At 37.4% G+C, this 19673-nt stretch overlaps 1 pseudogene across 1 annotated transcript; it reads right to left on the reverse strand.

Moving 5' to 3' along the window:
• Positions 1–5084: 5084 nt before the first annotated feature.
• On the reverse strand, positions 5085–10778 carry LOC309641877 (large ribosomal subunit protein eL39 pseudogene; annotated as a pseudogene). Its single transcript has one exon. The product of its transcript is annotated as a large ribosomal subunit protein eL39 pseudogene (transcript).
• Positions 10779–19673: the final 8895 nt, after the last annotated feature.

The raw sequence follows: 19673 nt of genomic DNA on the forward strand, positions 1-19673 counted from the left end.
TCTTTGTTCAAAAACATAACAAAGACTTCTAGTTTTGAATTCCACATGTAAGGAGATTGGAAATCACTGCTTCATTCTAACAACAAGTAAAAAGCTTAACAGATTGAAAAATCAACAACTCTTCTAGGATCCTTAAGAAAAGAGAGGACACAAGGTAAACTGCTGCCTCCAAATTTAGAGAGACAGACAGGCAAATATAGGGAGACATGGCTCAGTGGAGCAGAGACTCACAAGCAGAAACTGACACAGGAACCAGTGCTGGAGTAAGAAAACCTAAACTGTAATTGGTAGCTATTAAGCAAACTATATTAATAATCACTTTGAACAGCAATGTTCTAAATGCATCAATTAAAAGACAGTGATTGCCAGAGTGTATCAAAAAAATAACATCTAGCTATATGTTGTCCACAAGAAACTACCTTTAAATATAAAGACTCATATAGATTAAAAGTAAATGGATGGAGAAAAATATGCCATGCTAACACTAATCAAAAGGAAGCAAGCATAACCATATTAATTTCAAACAAAGCAGACTTCAAAGCAAGAAAAGTTATCAGGGATAAAGGGGTTAATGCTCTAACAATTCTTAACATATATACACATAAAACAGAGTGTCAAACTATGTGAGGAAAAAACTGATAGAAATGCAAGAAGAAATAGATGAATCCACTATCATAGTTGAAGACTTCACTACTTCTCTATCAGAAATGGACGAATACAGCAGGCAGAAAATCAGTAAGGACATAGCTGAACTCAACAGTACCATTAATCAACACAATAAAATTGACAACTATAGACTACTTCTTCCAGCAACAGCAGAATGCACATTATTCTCAAGCTCACAGGGAACATCACCAAGATAGACCACATTCTGGGAGATAAAATACACCTTAACAAGTTTAAAAGAATAAAAATTATATAACATCTGCTCTCAGATCACAATGGAATTAACCCAGAAATCAATAATAGAAAGATAACTGGAAAATCCCCAAATAAGTAGAGATTAAACAAGATACTTTTAAGTAACAAAGGAATCAAATATGAAATTCCAAGAGAAATTTTGAAATATATTGGTAAATGAAAATGAAAGCACAACTTATCAAAATTTGTAGGATGCAACAAAAGCAGTGGTTAGAGGGAACTTAATAGCAGTGAATGTATATATTAGAAAAGAAGAAAGACCTAAAATCAGTCATCTAAGTTTCCATTTTAGGACACTAAAAAAAGAAAAGCAAATTAAATCCAAAGTAAGCAGAAGAAAGTGAATAATAAGAATCACAAGAGAACACAATAAAATTGAAAACAGGGAATCAGTAGAGAAAATCAATTAAACCAAAAGCTGGTTCTTAAAAAGATCAGTAAAACTGATAAGCCTCTAGCCAGGATAGCTAAAGAGAGGGAGAGAGAAGATATAAATTACTGGTATCAGAAATGAAAGAGGGGCCATCACTGCAGATCCCATGGACATTAAAAAATAATTTTAAAAAATACTATGAACTATGCCCACAAATATGATAATCTAGATGAAATGGGCCAATTTTTAAAGGACAATCTGCTAAAACTTACAGAAGAAGAAATAGACAATTTGAATAAGCCTATGTCTATTAAAGAAACTTAATAAGCAAGCTGAAAACACAAAGCCCAGATGTGTTCACTTGTGAATTCTAACAAATATGTAAGGAAGAAATTATACCAATTCAGGACTTATATCTATTAAAGAAGTTGAATTAACAAACAGAAAGCACCAAGCTCAGATGTGTTCAGTGGTGAATTCTACCAAATATGTAAGGAAGATATTATATTGGTTCTCTAAAATCTCTCTCAGAGGATACAAACAGCGGGAATACTTCCTGACTCATCCTATGAGGCCAGCATTACACTAATACCATAAGGAAAGACACTAAAAGAAAAGAAAACTATAGACCAATATCTCTCATGAATAGAGATGCAAAATCCTCAACAAAATATTAGCAAATTGAATCCAAAATGTATAAAAAGAATTATACACTATGACCAGTGGGTCTATCCCAAGTATGCAAGGCTGATTCAACATTTGAAAATCAATAAATATAATCCATCACACTAACAGGCTAAAAAGAAAAAAACACATGATCATATCAGTAGATGCAGAAAAAGTATTTGACAAAATGAAATGCCCATCCATGATGAAAACTTTCAGTAATGTAAGAATAGAGGGGGACTTCCTCAAGTTGATAAAGACTATCTACAGAAAACCTAGAGCTAACATCATACAATGGTGAAAACTGCAAAGCTCTCCCACTCAGATCAGGTACAAGGCAAGGATGTCCACTCCTTTTCAACATCATACTGGAAGTCCTTGCTTATGCAATAAGACAAGAAAAAAAAAAAGGTGATACAGATTAGGAAGGAGGAAATAAAACTATCTTTGTTCACAGATGACATAATCATTTTATAGAAAATCCAAAAGAATCAACAATATCCACAGAATGCACAACACTGTGAGTGAACCCTAAAGTAAACTATGGACTTCAGATGATTATGATATGTCAATGTAGGTTCATCAGTTGTAACAAATATACCACTCTGGTGGGGCACATTGAAAATGGAGGAGGCTATGCATGTCTGAGGACAGGGGATACATTGAAAATCTCTGTACCTTCCTCTCAGTTTCGCTGTGAACCTAAAACTGTTCTAAAAAAATCTTTTAAAACGACAACAACAAAACAGAATGAAGGGATCTAATTGGCTCAGATTTGTTTGTGGTTATCTCTTTTTTGGGGGTCAGATATTCACTTCTTACCCAATCAACTGTAATGGGAAGATTTATGGAGCCCACTATCTAGCAGGAGTTATGGGTAAAGCAGGATATAATGGTGTCATAGTCTGTCTGGGCTACTACAGCAAACTACCAGAGACGAGGTAGCTTCTAAACAATATAAATTTAATTCTCACAGTTCTGGAGGCTGGAGGTCAGAGATCAGGGTGTCAGCATAGTTGGATGAGGGCAATCTTCTGGGTTGCAAACTTCTCGTTGTATTCTTAAATGGCAGAAGGGGGTAGGGAACTCTGTGGGATCTCTTTAAGAGCATTAATCTCATTCAAGAAGTCTCTGCCTCATGACCTAATCACCCCCAAAGGACCCACCTCCTGACGCCATCACTTTGGGGGTTAGGTTTCAACATATGAATTTTGGGGAGACAGTAATATTCAGACCATAGCAAATGGTATAGGTGAAAGTTTGAGCAAGGGGACCACTCTGAATCTAGCTGTAGCTAAAGGACATAAGCCCCTCCAGGAATATAACTGATGGAGAACACCGCTCATCTAGCCCTGTATGGGGCTTGAGGAGCAATGCAATTCAAGAACACAACAATCTAAGTTTGGACAAAGCCTCCATTCACTAGTGGCAGACAGAGCTATAATCAAATTGAGGTGATGAATGATGGCAGCATCATAGCAAGTCAGACCATTAGCACCCAGAAGAAGTGAGAATCACTGTGGATGGAGGAAAGTCTCCTCTGCTGTAGCAAAATCAGTAGTGACTGACAGGATGGAAATTTGAAACTGGGCAATTCAGATGCTCTTAATGTGACTTAAAGCAGTGCTACTCAAGTGTGATTTGTGAACTGGATGGAAATGGACATTCTCAGTCATAAAGCTCAACCTAATGAATCCAAATCTCTGGTGGTGAGAGACTGATTCTCTAGGTGATTTGGGTGTGCACTCAAGTTTGGGAAGTGCTGGCTTAGAGGATAGAGTCTTCCCTACCTGATGGAAGACTTCATAAAAGATGGGGGAGAAAATAGCCTGGGAGGGATGTGAGTGGGTTAGTTCTGGGGCTTGAAGAGACAGAGATCTTTGGAGCAAATAATTTTAAAGTGGCATCCAGGATTTGTAAAGAGAAGTCTATTTGCTCTTAAGGGGACGTTGGTATAAATAAGGAGCTGAGCTTCTGGAAAAAGAGAAGCTTCTGGAAAAGCACCTCTTTCTTTCTACCCCAGGAAAATCTGAACTGACTCACAAGGTCAGAGATAATGATGTCCTTCAGTCACGCCCACCTGTGTAGGATCAAGAACATAGCTCAGGGGTTCATAGACCTATAGACACAGATCTCATGGATACTGCACATACCAGATATTCTCTGAGGGCCCCCAGCAGGGTTTGCCAACTGTAGCAAATGCTCAAGAGTTTCTTCCCCAACACGAATTCTTATGAAAGGTGTAGAAAGTAAGGCTACATTTCTTTTTATAGTGAATGATTATTATAAAAATCTTTCTGATTTCCTCTGAGGGCCTTGGAATATGTAGATTAAATAATTGTTTCATGCCCAGGGTAGATATTTTTTTATCTGCACGAGTTTATTAAGTAGAATGTGATGATATCTATGAACCAGGCCGGGCACTCTCCTTTGAAGCCAGGCTACTTAACAGAATTTTTTAAAAGCTCTGGGTCACTGCTGTTCTCTACCTGTATTTCCTGATCTACCTTACTCCCAAAACAAACACAAAGGACACCAGATAATGTCCAGTTACCCTTAATACCATGGAAATAAACAAGATGACCCAAAGACTTCCTACTTTGTATGATTCCATGAAGATCAAAGTGAATCAGAGCTTTGCCATTTCTACCAGTTACAATTATTATAAACATCTTCATCAGTTCTTCAATAACATTCTATCCTGGCTTGGCTAATAAAACTGATGGACTTTGACATGTAATATTCACAGATGCTAATAAAACTGTTACGATAAGTATGGTTATGATAAGTTTTTTTTTTTAATTTAATTAATTTATTTATTTACTTTATTTAATTTAATTAATTTATTTATTTATGGCTGTGTTGGGTCTTCATTTCTGTGCGAGGGCCTTCTCTAATTGCGGCAAATGGGGGCCACTCTTCATCGCGGTGCGCGGGCCTCTCACTGTCGCGGCCTCTCCTGTTGCGGAGCACAGGCTCCAGACGCGCAGGCTCAGCAATTGTGGCACATGGGCTTAGTTGCTCCGCGGCATGTGGGATCTTCCCAGACCAGGGCTCGAACCCATGTCCCCTGCATTGGCAGGCAGACTCCCAACCACTACGCCACCAGGGAAGCCCCATGATAAGTTATTTTTGAAGATGCATATTTGGAGGGATGTTCTATTGTTAAATACTGTACTCTTTAAGTCCAGGTCTAGATCTGTCTGCAGCTCAGCCTCAGAAAATATTGATTTTAAATTAAGTTTGACATTTAATCTTTCTATCAAAGCAGAAGACCATATGAAGACAAAAAGGGAGATAGAGGTTGGACTTTAGAAAAGAAATGAAAAAGATGTGATAGTAGCTCTTAGGTAAAACTGGGTGGTATTTAAAAAGTAACCCATTCAACAAATAGTGAATTTAGATGCCGTATCTTTTAGAAAATTAGCTTATAAATCTAACTTATAAATTTTGTGAACAATTTTAGTTGATGAGACAGGTTATGGAGAAAATCAAATTGCATTTATAATTTGTCATATGAGTTTCATTATCTTTAGACAATGCTGTGTGTAAGAGGACAAAGAATTCCACTATTTTCTCTCCAACATGAAACTGATAGGATCTCAGGGTAGCCACAGACATGGCTGATGGATAGATCCGGTAGGTCAGTTATCTCCTGAAATCTACCTGATAGAAACCTGAAGTAATAAGTTATTTTACATAAATAAAACCTTTAAGAACCATATGAAAATTTTTATTCTTTCAGTCAGACAGACCCACCCAAAAACTTGCCTTTGGACATAATGACTACCATTTGAAGCCCTAATGCTGGAGTATGAGTGAGCATCATTAATAATCTGATAGTGTAATGAAGTTACCTGCAACATATTTGAGGTTGCAAGACCCTGATGTGTCATGTTTTAGGCCAGAATACTTTGTACCAGACTGAGGGCAGCTGCAGCTGGCCATTTTCTCTTCCTGATAAAGGACATCTGAATATAAGTCGGGGAACCATGGTACCAATCTCTAATGATCAGTCCATCAGTACTTGCCAAACAAATCTACCTGGTTTATGGCCATGTTTGTTGTACTTACTTAATTAAATTTGACAAAAAAAATTATGGAGTCTCTACTAAGTGCAAGGTGCTGTGGAAAAATCAAATATAATAAAATATATAATAGGGTTTGATATAATCATGACAAGTTGCTGTTAGGTCTTCATTGTTTCCAAAGTACTGGCACATTCATTATCCCATTTGACCTTCTCAACAACTCTCACCCCTCAGCGTTGAGGAGACTGAAGTCTGGAGAGGTGGAATGGCTTGCAGTGGTCATTGGTGACTGGTCTTCGGTGACAGAACACAGACTAGAACTAACTTGCACACTTTCTCGCTGTCACACGTATCTCTGCCCAACTTGCATCACAGCATTTGATTTGTTGCCATCCATTCTTTATTGATGAACCCCATGTGGTGGAAAACATCACTGACACAGGATATCCTGGTGGCTGAGCCACGCTTCACCCTGGATGTGAAAGATGCTGCCTGCCAAGTGGAACTGACCCGGAAGGCAAGAGGTTTGCAGCATTAACAGGTGCTTGTCACGTCGTCATCAATCACGGTCACGGCACCACTCTGGTTCTTTTAACCTTCCTCTGAAGCGTGATGCCTTTGTTAAGACTTGATCTTGGATGGAAGAAAAAGAATCTCTCTCTCCTGAAGACCAAGCTCACTTTATCAAATGAATTTTAGGACAGGACAAAACCTACTTCTCCCTTTACTTTGTGTGAAATCCTCTCCCTAGGGCAGACTGGAGAGTCTTAACCAAGTCCATCAAATGTCAACATTTTTTTTCCAACGAAAGGTTTCACATATTTATTACTAAGCCAAAGCACTAGTGCAGAAACACTGACAACAAAAGAAGAACCAACCATTCCATTTCTCCCATAAAACACATGTGGCTTTTCAGACAGTAGTGATGTTCTCACTACTATGATATGGTAAGATGCAAGTGACCTTGACACAACTTAAATGTGTGCCACTTCGTATTTGAGCCTCCTTATAGACCCAGCTTGATTCTTCTCCAATGTCTTCTCGGAGTTGTATCTGATTTTATTACCAGTTTTCATTCAAATACATTGAAGAATGGGATGATTCTGCTTTTGTTTCTTGGCCGGGAATTGCTTGATCCTGAAAGTCTTGTGAGAAGACCTGGCGAGGAACAAACTCAACCGCACATAGGATGGCAGAGAAGAGAAGAGAGCAAATGTCAACATTTGGCTTCTTATTAACATTTAGCCCCAAACCTAGGCGAACTCTATCATACTCTCCCTTTATTTTGTTTTCTGTTTGTTTGTTTTGTTTTTACTTCCTGATCTAATCCATCAGTAAATCCTCATGGCTTTTTCTCCAAAATCTATCCCCTCTGTCCAACCTTGTCCCCTCCTCTCCCTTGCGACCCCTTGAATTCAGGCTACCAAGGCCTCAGGCTGCCCTTCTCTGGCAGGCGCCATGGCTCTAATGATTCCTTCTCCTTTCACCCTTGGCCCTTTTAATGTCCAGCCTTCACAGAGGGACCAGAGAAATGCTTTTAAAAATGTAAATCTTGTCACTCCCTGTCTCCTGTTTAAAATCTTTCGCTGGCTGCCCATTGACATTGAACTAGAACCTGAATCCTTTACCTTGACTTCCAGGCCCTGCCATCAGCCCTCATGGCCCCCACACCTCTCTCTGTGCTGCCTCCACATGCTGTTAGAACGTGCTGAGCCCCTCCCATCTGTGGTAGGCTGAAAAATGCTCCCCCAGAAAATGTATCCATGTCCTAATCCCTGAAATCTGTGAATGTGACCTTACACGGCAAAAAAGGGGATGTAATTTTTTTTGCAGTTGTGATTAAATTAGGTGTCTTGAGCTGGAGAGACGGATTAGTCTGAATTATCTGGTGGGTCCTAAATGCCATCATGATGTCCTTATAAGAGGGAGATTAGTCAGACACACACAGAGGAGAAAATTTGAAGATGCTGGCCTCGAAGATTAGAGTGATTCGGACACAAGCCAAGAAATGCTGGTAGCCACCAGAAGCTGGGAGAGTCAAGGAACAGATTCTCCCCAGCGCCTCCAGAGAAAGCATGGTCCTGCAAACACCTTGTTTTCAGACTTCTGGCCTCTAGAACTGTGAGAGAATAAATTTCTGTTGTTTCAAACCACCAAGTTTGTGTTAGGTTTTTACAACAGCCGTAGAAACTAATACACCATCTTAGGGCTTTTACGGTTCCTTCTGCCTGCAACTTATCCTATGAAACCTTTTGCCTCTCTCTTGCTCCTGAGGACGCAGTTGAAATACCAGCTCTTCAGGGAGGACTTCCCTGACCGTTCGAGCTAAGGTAGCCCACCCCACCGAGACATTCTTTATCACATCACCTGTTTTATTTTCTCCATCATTGTTTAGAAATTATTTATATTTATTTTTTCTTTGACTGGCTTATTTTCTCATTCCAGTACATAAAACAGTATCTGGCATGTAATACCTGCTTATTAAATATTTGTTAAAGGATGAAAGAAAAAAAGAATATTACTAATTGCTTGGTGATAAAGAAAATGTTATATAATAATCATCTAGGCTTTCAACAAATGTTTTGGCTACTATGGTGAATGTCTTCTACTAGATAGGGTTGCCTATATACAATCCTATAAATAAAATACAGGGCACTCAGTTAAGTAGGAATTTCAGATAAACATAAATAATTTCAGTATAAGTATGTCCTACCAGATACTGCATGGGACATACTTGTGCTAAAAATTATTCAAATTCAAAATTCAAATTTAGCTGGGCATCTTATTTTGTTTGTCTTATTTTTACTACCCTTGGCAACCCTAGCTGTAAACCACTATAGTCTGTCATAGACAGTCAGAAGATGAAGGGATTTTAAAAAAAAACAACAAACAAACAAAAAAAAAAACCCTTCCCTTGAAAATCTTGTCTCATGCAATTATTCATCAAAATCTTGGAACTACACACGTATCAGTAAGTTTTTCCTTTTCTCTTTGAAGGAAAACTAAAGAAGTTGTGCTTGTTTACCCACATCACTCAGGGAAAGGAAGACACCCACTCTGCTAGAAGAAAGCCCTGATGGTTTCACATGTGAATCTGCATGGGTAGCTCCAGAACTGGGCATAGATTGATTCTACAGAGTAGATCTTGACACCAAAAGCATGTTGCATATTAGACTTCATCAAAATGAAAAAATTTTGCTATGTGAAAGACTTGACTGTTAAGAGGATAAAAAGACAAGCTAGAGCATGGGAGAAAATATTTGCAAACCATACATCTGACAAAGGACTCATGTCTTAAGATATAAAGAACACTCAAAACTCCACAGTAAAACAAAGAAACAAACAAAAAGACAATTCAATTTGAAAATGGGCAAAAGACTTTGAGACATTTCACTAAGGATATATGAATGGAAAATACGCACATGAAAAGATATTTGATATTACTTGTCATTTATGGAGGAAGTGAGCCTTAAGCCTGCAATCCATCTTTTGTCTATCAGCCAGGATCCCGGGGAATAAAGTCGCAGTTGATGGCAAGTAAAAGGATTCATGCACCCACGCAGTCCAGGATGAGAGGGAGAGTGGAGACCTGGCAGCCTTGGCAGGGGCAGGCCCTGCTGGCTGTACTGACCCAGAGAGACCAGAGGAGCAACCCTATGCCATGAGAGCAGAGAACACGCATCGTGAGTGCAGTGGCTCTTAGCATGGCCAGATCCACTCAATAGAGAGCGTGGCCTGATAACCATCAGGTCTGATAAGCCAACCTCTTCCCATGGGGGAGGGGGGTAGTCAGGAGTAAGATGGGGTGGACACTCCCTCTCTAACATCTCCTTGTCACAGAGAAAGTATATGTGGACACTCCCTTCCCTTTGGGTCAAGGCAGGCATATGAAAAGAGGAACATAAATATTTCTCCCTAAAATGCTGCCTCAGGGGAAGGAGGTATTTACAAGACCAGGTTGTCAGTATTACTGATGGATGTGACCAGTCTTTAAGCCTGCTAAAATAAGAGACTCACTGAGACCAAAAGGTTTCCACTGGGCAACAGAAAGGTCAGAAGATCCCCCAAAGCATACTCCAATAGTTGTGTTTACCTTGAAGTCCCTTGGAAATCCAAAAATAGGAAGTTCTGTGTTGAAAAGCTACCCATCAATAAGGAAACAGAAGTGCCAGCCATCCAAATGCAGAGCCCCAAACTGCATGCCTCATTACCTACTGTCATACAGCGTGGGGCTCAGTTCTGCTCCGCTCTTATCAATGAGTTCACTCACCACAATATAGGAAAACATTCTAGAAGAAAACATTCTAATAATGATTAAAAATATAAATCCATCACTAGGGGCAACGTTGTTTTCTTTTTAATTCATGAACAACATTCTTCTCAATCATCTCAGGAGAAAGGGAAATAAAAGAAGCACCTTAGTGAGGACCCACCCCCATCTTTCACAAATTTCCCTGGAATTTTGTTTTAAAGAAGACCAGAGACTATCACAGATACAGTTTTTCTCCTCAGCACCAACTTACAAAAAGTTTTGTGATCTTTTTGTTTTCTAAAATGCATTAATTTCACATTTTAAAGAAGACACTGAGCCCTAGTGGTTACGAATAGAATTAGGTGTATTTTCAAAGACTCAAACTTCAAGAACTGAGGCCGAGGTAAATTCATTCTTCCAGACCATGGTTTAATATTTCTGATAGGTAATTCACCCAACTCTATTCTTGTGCCTTAAAGAAGTAAATGTAAATCTAATGGATGAGCCAATGCAATTGGATCATTTTATTTGCTTTAAAAAACCATAAAGGGCTTCCCTGGTGGCGCAGTGGTTGAGAATCTGCCTGCCAATGCACGGGACACGGGTTCGAGCCCTGGTCTGGGAAGATCCCACATGCCGCAGAGCAACTGGGCCCGTGAGCCACAATTACTGAGCCTGCGCGTCTGGAGCCTGTGCTCCACAACAAGAGAGGCCACGATGGTGAGAGGCCCGCGCACCATGATGAAGAGTGGCCCCCGCTTGCCGCAACTAGAGAAAGCCCTCACACAGAAACGAAGACCCAACACAGCCAAAAATAAATAAATTAATTAATTAATTAATTTTTTTTTAAAAAAAGAGAGATTAAAAAGTCTTTAAAAAAAAAAAAAAAACCATAATATCTGGATCAAGTTGTGGACAAGAAGTTCTTCAAGTTTGGCTTCACAATACATTTTATATTCTTTTTCTTCTGTAAGATTCTAGCAATATTTGAGACTCAAAGTTTTATACATTTGAAAACTTTCTAGAATGTATAATCAACTAATTAAAAGGATTAATTATAAAAAGCAATCTTATAAATTTCAAATTTTCATTGTTTCTTTCTAATTAAAAAATAATATGTATGTTCATTGTAAAATCTCAAAGTTTATAAAGTAAAAAATAGAAATTTCCCTTCCTTCTACTCCAATTCTACACTCCAGACATATCCATGGTTAATAGTTTGACATGTATCTTTTCAGATTTTGTTTTCCTATTCACATAGAAACATATATGTAAATACATTTTAATTGTCTTTAATCTTTATTATGAAAAATTTCAAAGTTGAAGAAATTAGAATATGATAATGAGCCAATATATACCTATCACCCAACTTCAACTGTTTTCAATTTTCTGTCAATCTTGCTTTATCCATTTTCCCACCTACTTTCTTCCATCCCTCACTGGGTTATTTGTAAGCAAATCTAAAGCATAATATTTTATTAGTTAATACTTTAGTATTTATCTCTAAAAGATAAGGACTTTTAAAAATAATTACCACCCCTAAAATTTTCTAAATGAATAACTCTTAAATAACATAAAATAGTGTTCAAATATTCCTAAATATTTGAAAATATATATAACTATATATATGTATATATATATATATACATATATATATAACTATATATATGTATATAAATATATAACAGAACTATACTAGACATAGTGCTATGTTTCTGCAGAAAAAATTTAAACTTTAAAAATAAATTATAGGTCAAAGAATGTTGTTGGGATCCATTGGGACTTTTCAGCTTATGTTTTACACCCCTTCTATTAATTTATAAAGTTCTACTATCTGAGGTCAGGCTTAAGGCTCACTTCCTCCATAAATGACAAGTAATATCAAATATCTTTTCATGTGCATATTTTCCATTCATATATCCTTAGTGAAATGTCTCAATGTCTTTTGCCCATTTTCAAATTGAATTGTCTTTTTGTTTGTTTCTTTGTTTTACTGTGGAGTTTTGAGTGTTCTTTATATCTTAAGATATGAGTCCTTTGTAGGATGTATGGTTTGTAAATATTTTCTCCCATGCTCTAGCTTGTCTTTTTATCCTCTTAACAGGCTCTTTCACATAGCAAAAGTTTTTCATTTTGATGAAGTCTAATATGCATCATGCTTTTGGTGTCAAGTCTAAGAAGTCATCACTAAGCCTTATATTGCCAGGGTTTCTCCTATGTTATCATCTAAAAGTTCTATAGTTTTATGTTTTGCATTAAGGTCTATGACTCTTTTTGAGTTAATTTGTGTATAAGGTATGAGACTTAAGTCAAAGTTCACTTTTTCTATGCATATTCAATTGCCTCAGTACCAGTACCATTGGTTGAAAAGACTACCTTTTCAAAAATTGCTTTTTGCATCTTTGTCAAAAATCAGTTGGCTGTTCTTGTGTGGGGTTACTTCTGGCTTTTCTGTTTTGTTCCATTGATCTATGTGTCAACTGATTAATATAAATTTTATGTAATGTTTCTAAATATTTCCTACTATACACCCTAGGCACCTGCCCACTACAGTTCATTGTTGCTCTCAATCAGGGACTCTTAATTGTGTTCCTGGAATAAGTTTTTTGGCCTGTGAAGAAGATACAGAGAATCTTGAATATTATTCTGTTCTAATGGTACTGTGTGAATTTCCTTGTGAAAACATCTAATTTCTTTACTAAAAATTTTTTTAAGTTATCAAGAACAGGAAAATTTCGAGTTTATCTTCATGTCATTTCTTATTTGTTGTTTATGTAATCCAAATGTCCCACATTTCATTTCTCTTTAATGCCCAACTTTCAACAACATGAATCCCCTTTCCATTTGCCTGTAGAAATTCGATTCTTTCTCTCAGGTCTCTGAGAATACTCTCTCATGCTTACATGTCTCACCAGTGTATCCCAGATGGCTGTCACTTTAGCTGGCCATCTGGTCTTGACCTCTGCTTAGCTTTTCTGCACCCCCTCTCGCTGCCTTGAGATGGGTCTTCTGCCAGCTGCTGCTGTAGTTCTCTCTATACTGCTTTGCTTCAGGTATGGGCACAGATGTCCAGGCCAGTCCCTAAATTTCCCAACATAATAACTGGGACCAAGCTGCCTATTTAACAAGACTTTACTAAAAACTTGAGTGTAATGCAGAGGATTGTGGCATAGACCATTTGAAACACATATGAAAATGATTTCAGGGTCAGGCTCGAGCCCCTCCACAGGTCCCCTACAAGACACTCTCTCACCAGTCCCTGGCCTGCCCTGAAGTTGTGAAGTCTTACTGCAAGAGGGGTGCCCTTGGGCATCTCCCGTTCTATATCTCAAGCTGCCAAACTCCTTGAGGCTCCAGAAAAGAAACTCTTTATTGTATAGCACAGTTTAAGGCCCACCTCCAAGAATTCCTTTTTACTGGACCAGGTTAACATCTTGAAACAACCTTTATTTCTTTTTTAAGATTTAATTTTATTTATTTTTGGCTGCGTTGGGTCTTCGTTGCTGTGTGCGTGCTTTCTCTAGTTGCGGCGAGCAGGGCTACTCTTCACTGTGGTGTGCAGCCTTCTTCTTGCGGTGGCTTCTCTTGTGGAGCACGGGCTCTAGGCAAGTGGGCTCAGTAGTTGTGGCACGTGGGCTCCAGAGCGCAGGCTCAGCAGCTGTGGCACACAGGCTTAGTTGCTCCACGGCATGTGGAATCTTCCCGGACCAGGGATTGAACCTGTGTCCCCTGCATTGGCAGGCGGATTCCTATCCACTGTATCATCAGGGAAGTCCAAAACAACTTATTTTTATAAGGAGAACTTACTTCTTATTCAAAGGAGTTGGCCCTAGAGGTCCCACAAGAACTATAGTTTAGCATGTATAATAAGGAGTCTGATTCCCTTGGCTAATGTTTGGCTGTATGTCGCCTTTAGCCTCATTCTTCCCTCTTCTTCTCATGTCCCACATCTGGGAAAATGATGGAGCAAGTCCAGATGCTCCCTCCTTCGGGATGGTAGGTGGTTCAAGCCATGCAAGCCTTTGTCTGTGCAGGGAAAGCCTCACCCCCGGCTCCATCCCCTAACCACAGTAAACACTCAAAGCCAGTCTCATTTCTTGCTCTCTTGAACCATTTTGGGCCTGCTTGGGAGGCCTGCCCTGCTTGCCCCAGAAAGCCTCCATTATGTAATAATAAATCTCTTCATACCCTCTTGGTATTCGTGTGACATCATCAGTCTTGACACGCAAACCAAATTTTGGATGCGGGTCCATCCTGCTGAGACTGATTTGGATATCATGATAACATCAGAATATGTCTCAAAAACACATTAGAGAATAGCTTGAGTTAAGTTCTGGCAGTTCTTGCTCTTTTGGCAGTCCTTGCTCTTTTGGCAGTCCAGCAGTCTTTAGGGTTCCTTCATAAACAAGAGGTAAAGATGAGACTTCATGTCTTGTTTTGTTTATGCAAGACACACAAACATTCCCAAGAAAATTTCAGAGCTCATAGTCTAAATTTGTATTTAGAATGCACCAATCTTCCTAAAGGAAATAGCTGATGGGAATCAACTCTACCCACAAAGAAAATGACATTTTGCATTTTTATACAGATCAGAAACCCTGTCCACTCTGGAATATCAACTTTACCTTTTTATAACCAAAAGTCCTATTAAAAGGTCCCTTCCCTCTCCAAAAAAAAAAAAAAGTACAAAGTTAAATCAAATCTTGGCAGGCAAGGAAACAGAAAAATACCTTGAAGCTTCAAAATAGCAGGTCTTACTCTGCCTCTGGATCTCCTCACCATCAGAGTAACATGTGGGAAAAAAACCACCTCCACCAAAACCTAACCCAAACACCTTCATCCCTCGACCTTTCATGAGTAGCTACAGAACTACCAAATTTAACCAAAAATGTTATTCTCTTCCATGAATCCACTCCTAATTTCCCACCCTGTGAGTTTCCTTAAAGGATTAATCAAGGCTTATTTAATAAGTAAATCTAGATAAGATTGAATTTTTTCAACGGTAATAGGCATATAATTTAGGTATTCGTTATATACAAGGATACAGAAATTCCAGAAACATGAATACTCTCCAACAAAGTTGGCCTGTATTAGGTACTGTACCTTGAGGTCTGTCTGCAGAACTTTACTTATTTAAGCTATTGCAGTGTCATTTCACTAGGAAAATTAATGCCCAAACCAGTTAAGACATGAAGACATGGAGTTTGAGAGCTTTGCCCATGTTTGCCATTACCAAAATGCAGTAAATAGAAGTAGTAGCCACAGAGAGGAGAGAAGGGAGTCTCAACCACAAAGATGAACACTCAACTAAGAATCATTAACCACATAAGGAAAGCAGCACCATGAAAGATATACAACAAATAAACTTAAAAGTCAATACCTGAGCAAACAGACTTAATAGGATACATAAATATATTTTAAAATGTCATGATTAATATCTTCAGAGGGGAAAGAGAAGATATTATATCCACAAAATGAGAAGTCCCTACTATTAAAAAGAACCAATTGAGGATTCTATAAATAAAGATACAAAAATTAAGTCACCAAGATAAATAAGTAAATAATGTATAAATGGTCAGTAGAAGATTGAGATGACTAAAGAACAAATTAGAAAGTGGGACTATTGAAAATTATTAAGGGATTCTCCCAGATTATAAAACAAAAGAGTAAAAATAAAACATGAGAGAAAAATAGAGACATGGAAAATAACTCCAGAAACTCCAATATCAACATGGTACATGTTGCAGAATAGCAGGTGTTACAGAAGAGGAGAACACAAAGAATCAAGGAGCGGAACTAATCAAAAGAATAATAGCAGAAAATTCTCCACCAAGACAGAAATCTTCAGATTGATAGTGTTCACCAGAGGCTGGGCAAATGACATATCATAGTAAAATTTTACATATCAAAGATAAAGAGAAAATCGTAAAAGTTTTCAGTGAATAGTGAAGACAAAACCAAATGAACAAAATATCAGGTTATCTATAAAGGAATGAGAATCAGGATGTTATGCCAAAGAAAACTATACCTCTTCCAGAGAACTAATTTTTTCCCCTTCAGTAAAAGAGTTATGAAATCTATCATATTATTTGCCTTTTTGCCCTGGATGACAGAAAACTGTAATGATTAAGCACTGGAGCCATGTTGCCCTAATATGCTAGAATATTTTAACTTTCTCTTTTATTTGTTTCTGGTTGTCAATTACTTTGTCTATTTTACTAAGCTTTTTTTATGTCTTAAAATTGTTTTTAATTGTGAAATACATAAATACATAAAATTTACCATCTTAGAAATTTAAGTGTACAGTTCAGTTGTGTTAAGTACATTCACATTGTTGTGCAACCAATCTAAAGAATTCATTTCATCTTAAAAAACTGAAACTGTGTACCCATAAAAAACGAACTCCCTCCATTCCCTCTCCCCTCAGTCTCTAGTAACCACTGTTCTACTTTCTGTCCCTATGATTTTGACTACTCTAGGTACCTCACATACATAAATTCACACAGTATTTGTACTTTCCATGACTGACTTATTTTGCTTATCATAATGTCTTCAAGGTTCATGCATATTTTACTGTGTCAGAATTTCCTTGCTTTTTAAGGTTGAATAATATTCTATTATATGCATATACCACATTTTGTTTAACCATTCATCTCTCAAAAACTTGGGTTGCTTCAACATTTTGGCTACTGTGAATAATTCTGCTATGAACCTGACTCTACAACTCTCTCTCCAAGACCTTGCTTTCAATTCTTTGGAGTATATATCCAGAATTTGGATTGTTGGATCATATGGAAATTCTGTTTAAAATTTTTGAGGAACTGCCATACTGTTTCCCATAGTGCTAAACCATTTTAGATTCCTATCAACAGTGTACAACAGTTTCAATTTTGCCACATCCTCAAAAGAATTTTATGTTTCTTTGCTAGTAACCATCCTATTGGTTATGAGGTTGTATCTCTTTGTGGTTTTGATTTATATTTCTCTAACAATTAGGGATGTTGAGCATGTTTTCATGTTCTTCTTGGCCATTTGTATGTCTTCTTTGGAGAAATGTCAAATTGAATCTTTTGCCATTTTTTAATCAAGCCGTTTGGTTGTTTTTGTTGAATTGTAGGAGTTGTTTAATATATTCTGGGTATTAACTTCTTATCAGAGATATAATCTGCAGATATTTTCTCCCATTCTTTTTGTTGACTCTTTACTCTGTGATTGGGTCTTTGATGTACAAAAGTTTAATTTTTATGTAGTCCAATTTATATTTTCTTTTGTTTCCTGTTCTTTTAGTATTATATTCAATAAATCATTGTCAAATCCAATGTTCCAAAGATTTTCCTCTATTCTTTTTCAGAGTTTTATAGTTTTAGCTCTTATGTTTCGCTCTTTGGTCCATTTTGAGTTAATTTTTGTACATGGTAAAAGGTAAGAGGCCAACTTCACTCTTTTGAATGTATTAATAGATACTCAGTTTTCCCAACTCTATTTGTTGAAAAGACTGTCATTAACCCAGTGAATGGTCTTGACATCCATGTTGAAAATCATTTAACTATATATTTGAGGGCTTATTTCTGGGCTCTCTATTCTAATCCATTGTCCTATAGGACAGGTTTTTATGCCATACCACAGTGTTTTAATTGCTGTACTTTTGTAGTAAGTTTTGAAATCAAGAAGTGTGAAGCCTCCGACTTTATCATTTTTTGTCAAGTTTGTTTTGACTATTTGGAGCCCCTTGAGATTCTATTTGAATTTTTTAAAACATCTTTATTGGAGTGTAAATGCTTTACAATGGTGTGTTAGTTTCTGCTTTATAACAAAGTGAATCAGCTATACATATACATATATTCCCATATCTCCTCCCTCTTGTGTCTCCCTCCCACCCTCCCTATCCCACCTCTCTAGGTGGACACAAAGCATGGAGCTGATCTCCCTGTGCTATGCGGCTGCTTCCCACTAGCTACCTATTTTACATTTGGTAGTGTAAATACGTCTATACCACTCTCTCACTTTGTCCCAGCTTACCCTTCCCCCTCCCCATGTCCTCATGTCCATTCTCTACATCGGCGTCTTTATTCCTGTCTTGCCCCTAGGTTCTTCAGAATTTTTTTTTTGGATTCCATATATATGTGTTAACATATGATGTTTGTTCTTCTCTTTCTGACTTACTTCACTTTGTATGACAGTCTCTAGGTCCATCCAGCTTTTAGTTTTATTGACCTTTGCTATCGTTTCCTTCATTTCTTTTTCATTTATTCCTGATCTGATCTTTATGATTTCTTTCCTTCCGCTAACTTTGGGTTTTTCATGTTCTTCTTTGTCTAATTGCTTTTGGTGTAAGATTGTTTATTTGAGATGTTTCATGTTTCTTGAGGTAGGATTGTATTGCTATAACCTTCCCTCTTAAAACTGCTTTTGCTGCATCCCATAGGTTTTGGGTCATCGTATGTTCATTGTCATTTGTTTCCAGGTATTTTTTGATTTCCTCTTTGATTTCTTCAGTGATCTCTTGGTTATATAGTAGTGTATTGTTAGGCCTCCATGTGTTTGTAGTTTTTACAGACTTTTTCCTGTAATTGATATCTAGTCTCATAGTGTTGTGGTCGGTAAAGATACTTGATACAATTTCAATTTCCTTAAATTTACTAAGGCTTGATTTGTGACCCAAGATATGGTCTATCCTGGAGAATGTTCCATGAGCACTTGAGAAGGAAGTGTATTCTGTTTTTTTTTGGATGGAATGTCCTATAAATATCAATTAAGTCCATCTTGTTTAATGTATCATTTAAAGCTTGTGTTTCCTTATTTATTTTCATTTTGGATGATCTGTCCATTGGTGAAAGTGGGCTGTTAAATTCCCGTACTAGTGTTGTGTTACTGTTGATTTCCTCTTTTATAGCTGTTAGCATTTGCCTTAGGTATTGAGGTGCTCCTATGTTGGGTGTATAAATATTTACAAATGTTATATCTTCTTCTTGGATTGATCCCTTGATCATTATGTAGTGTCCTTCTTTGTCTCTTGTAATAGTCTTTATTTTAAAGTCTATTTTGTCTGATATGAGAATTGCTACTCCAGCTTTCTTTTGATTTCCATTTACATGGAATATCTTTTTCCATCCCCTCACTTTCAGTCTGTTTGTGTCCCTAGGTCTGAACTGGGTCTTTTATAGACAGCATATATATGGGTCTTGTTTTTGTATCCATTCAGCCAGTCTATGTTTTTTGGTTGGAGCATTTAATCCATTTACATTTAAGGTAATTATCAATATGTATGCTCCTATTACCATTTTCTGAATTGTTTGGGGTTTGATTTTTAGGTCTTTTCCTTCTCTTGTGTTTCCTGTGTAGAGAAGTTCCTTTAGCATTTGTTGTAAAGCTGGTTTGGTGGTGCTGAATTCTCTTAGCTTTTGCTTGTCTGTAAAGGTTTTAATTTCTA

The sequence above is a fragment of the Balaenoptera physalus genome (assembly GCF_965194825.1).
Source record: "Balaenoptera physalus genome assembly, chromosome: 13".
In the NCBI taxonomy this organism is placed as follows: domain Eukaryota; kingdom Metazoa; phylum Chordata; class Mammalia; order Artiodactyla; family Balaenopteridae; genus Balaenoptera; species Balaenoptera physalus.